Here is a 4202-nt window from a genome sequence, read left to right on the forward strand (position 1 = left end):
AAATAAAAAAATAAAAACATCAAATATAGTTAAGAAAAACTTAAAATAAAGTAAAGTAAAGCCATATTAATATGCTAAGCTGTTAAAGGCTCTCGTCAACAACTGCGGATAACCCACTACAATTGTGGACTGCTGGACTGTGTTGGATTGTTTTGCTGAATTCAAGAACCTATAATATTTAAATGCCAATAGAATACCTATCTCTGACAGTACTGAATGGGAGATGGGGGATACAGAGGAAGGACCATTTTGTATTTGTATATGCAGAATAGTTAGGATAAATGTATGGTTGCTTTCACTTGGTTCAGTGAGAGGATGGATTTTTAGTAAGAGTGTTTGGATGGGATGTCCTGGCTGCTTCTTGTGCTGTGGATGACCACTGAGAAGATAACAATGTGCAATGCATTAATTATTGAAAATGTTGGCGCCATAATCAGCTTGGAAGCTGTCTCATTGATATTTGTTTTTCAACAAAATAAAATAAAAATGTAATTCTTTTAAAAAAAGAATTAATAACTACTTCTAAAGAAGACAATGATAAAAAACATAAAGGAGATTAAAAAAAGATGGACTCCTTGAATGAGGAATACAGGAAAGAAATAGATTGCACGAAGCAGAGTCAAAGAGATGTAAAGGACCTTAAAATCTCAATTAAAAGCCTGAAAACCATTTGAGCGAAAGTGAAGATAGAGTTTCAGATCTTGAAGATTCTGGTAAAGCTAGTGAAAATGTAAGAAAGGATCTCTTAAAAACAACTAGGATGCAGGAAAAAATAATTCATCACCTGCAAGACGATGCAAAGATGAACAATGTGAGACTAATAGGCATCAATGAGAATGAAGGAGTCAATACAAAAGATATAAAAAGAATACAGGCAGAAGTAATAGCAGAAAACTTCCCAAATATGAGGCAACAATCTGATACTCATGTAACTGAAGCATACAGAACTCCAAATGACTTCAACTCAATTAAAAACCCACCAAGACATATAATAGTCAAGATCCCAGAAATCCAACACAAGAATATCATACTGGAAGCCACTAGAGAAAAGAAGCAGATCACATTCAAAGGAAAACTCACCAGAATTATGGCTAACTTCTCTCCACAAACCATGAAGCCAAGAAGAGCATGGAGCAGAGTACTTCAAATCCTCTACAAAAACAAATTCTAACCCAGACTACTATAACCTGCAAAACTCTCTTTCAAGTTTGATGGAGAAGTGAAATACTTTCATGACAAAGAACAACTAAAGAATTTCATGATGGCAAAAGCAATCCTACACAGGCTACTGAAAGATGTTCTAGAGAGGGACCAAAATGATCAGAACTCCACCAATGAGAACAGAAGAAACCCACTAAACAGGACAAATAATTAAACACAGGAGAAAATACGGTTACAAAACAGCATTCAAATAACATGTCAATCATAAGTCAACGCATCTCAATAATAACCATCAATGTAAATCGACTCAATTCACCAATTAAGAGAAATAGATTGGCACAGTGGATTAGGAAACAAAACCCAACAATATGTTGTATACAAGAAACACATTTAACGCATAAAGAAACTCACAAGCTGAAAATCAAAGGATGGAAAACAATACTACATGCCCCAGAACTTAGAAAAAAGCAGGGATAGAAATCTTTTTTTTTTTAGGACAACTTTTTATTGCTACCAGAGGCTTTTATCATCAGTGCATGGCTCTGACTACAATACCTTCCTCAGACTACAAAGGGAGCCCAAGATCCAATAGTCATTACGAGAAGCATGGGTAGGTTGGGAGATGGGGCATAATCTTTATCAGAAAAATCTTAACATCCTAACAGAAAGGAGGGTACTGAATTACATGTTATGCAAATCACAGAGCTGCCCCAACATCTAGACAGTCTCCTACTGATTATAAATGAGTGGAAACAGATCAGTTACAAAAATCTAATTCTGTTACATTTCTTTGGTGAGCACTTGGATATATTAATTTTGTCACAAATCCCTTTATACAAATGTCAAAAATGCTTTTAAGAAATCATAAGTGTTCTAGTTATATGCTATTTTAAAGTTTAAGATAAAATATGGTTGTTTTGTTTTTAAACTCTAAAACCTAAAATGAGACAAACACAAAATCAAGTGATAATGTGAGAACTTTTTCTCTTACCACTTCTGATTCATCTGGACAATTCCAAAGTATATTTTCCAGACTAAATGGAATCTAAATCATGGAATAAACATGGCTGTCACACTAATTTTGCTATGGGGGGGATGAGGGAAGTACCTATCCAGTGGAAGGTAGAAAACATAGGTCAATGAGCATAAAATTCATTAAGCATTCCATAAAAAACCAAAAGAAAAAGAAAAATCACAAGGCTGGGGGAAAGGGCTTACAGCTGTTAATTTTGGAATTTTTCAAACAATTTTTGAAATGGAACAAACTACATTTTAGCACAAAAGAGCATAAATTGACATACTACAAAAAATTTACTTTCAAAAAATATTTTGGTAAATATTTTTTGCTTTCAAACAATGCTAAATTATAATTAATTGTGTAAGTAAATGAGGGTGTGTTTTTTTCTGGCTCACTTCAAATCAGCCTGATAAAGTACACATTCCTCCATAGCCTCTCCTAGTTTTACAGGTTGTTCCCAAAGTAGGCAATCTTTGTTTGCACTGGAAGGTAACACATGTTGAAACTACATAACAATAACAGGCTGCAAAGGTGACAAGGGGAAGCATATCCCTCTTGCCTTGATAAATCAGTGCCAAACACAGAACCTACACTTTCTGCAGCACTGTCTTCATTATAGAGTCGTTTAATCCCATCATAGAAGTCATCTGCTTCCATTTCCTCCACTTTGCGTTCAGCAGAGGCGTGCTTGCACCCACCAGCAGTTGGGAGAGAATGGTAGAAGGCTGCTGTACCTCTGACTGGCACTTCTGGCTTGCTGTTGTCCTTGGAGATATCTGGGCCTGAGACAGAGGAGGGATGTAATCTGAACACTTCTTTGTCACAGGTTACCAGGGTGTGCTTGAGGGAATGGTAGGCATACACGGAATTTAGAGGCAGGGAAGACTGTGGAGTAGAAAGGTGATGTGCCACCTGCTCTCAACAGTGGATCAACTGGGAGCTCTCCATCTGTGCTTTCTGAAGGAGTTCAATTGTAAGAGGAAGCCAATCAGGAATGAGCTTCTCCATTTCCAAGCTAACCATGGCCAGGGCAAGCATGGATCCTTTAAACTGCAGAAGTTGGCTGCAGGCCATACAGTGAAGCAGCTGTTTGATGAGGCTGGCCAAATGCTGAGATGGGCTCAACGTGGGCAAACTGAAAAGTAACTGAGGTCTAGTTGACACTGCAATGGCATGGAAAATGTGAAGAAAATCCATTGGTGTGGCTGTGTGAAGATTCCAATTCAATTTATCTGGAATAATTCTCTCCATTCTCAAAATCTCAGAAGAGGAACACCCACAGAAACTTCCTCTTGCCGATACCTTTAGTACCGGAATTTTCTCATCCTCTTCAACAGTCCTGGCAGCCAGGAAAAAGCAACTAATTGCAATACAACTCAAGTATTTTGGGTGGGCCTTTACAGTAGCTAAAAACCTGTCCAAAAGACTGCTAGCCAAAGCAAATGTTTCTGGGTATAGGTTGAATTGGTACTTGAGTTTGGCTAGACAATGAATTACTTCATCTATCTGGGATGGAGAAACACTCTGATTTGTAGGCATTTTCGGCACATTCACCTTCCAGATCTGGGCTTCCCTAGAGATTGACTTTTCCAATAAAAAAGACAATCTGTGGTTTTCCAAAGGGACTGGAAACTTCATGATAACCTTTGGATCTGCCTGTCACCCAATTTGATGCAACTACCTCTACCTCCTCTTTGGTGTCCTCCTCCTCTTCCTCCCTGGTGGAGCTGTAGGCCTCCCAGGGGTGATGCAGGGGCATCTGGGGTGTTACCTCCTCCTTCCTTCCACCGGGCATTGGGGCGCGCAGAGGACCAGACCAGCCAAAGAGGGAGAAGGGGAGACAAGCCGGGGTCGCGGTGCACAGCGGGACACAAGGCTCCTGCCCGGGTCGTCAACGAATCAGTTCCCTGAAGACACCAGGCCTGAGCCTGCCGTCCCGCTGCTGCCGCTGCCGCCGGAGCCTTGGAGAGGGGGCTCCCTCTCGCCATAGGGTGGCGGGGACAGGGGAGAGGCGGGGGTTGAG

General features: G+C 39.8%; 1 pseudogene across 1 annotated transcript; it reads right to left on the reverse strand.

Moving 5' to 3' along the window:
* Nucleotides 1-1652: 1652 nt before the first annotated feature.
* On the reverse strand, nucleotides 1653-3921 carry LOC101577109 (annotated as a pseudogene). Its single transcript, XR_192406.2, has one exon. The product of XR_192406.2 is annotated as a cyclin-I pseudogene (transcript).
* Nucleotides 3922-4202: the final 281 nt, after the last annotated feature.

The sequence above is a fragment of the Octodon degus genome, unplaced genomic scaffold, assembly GCF_000260255.1.
Source record: "Octodon degus isolate 3935 unplaced genomic scaffold, OctDeg1.0 scaffold00018, whole genome shotgun sequence".
In the NCBI taxonomy this organism is placed as follows: Eukaryota; Metazoa; Chordata; class Mammalia; order Rodentia; family Octodontidae; genus Octodon; species Octodon degus.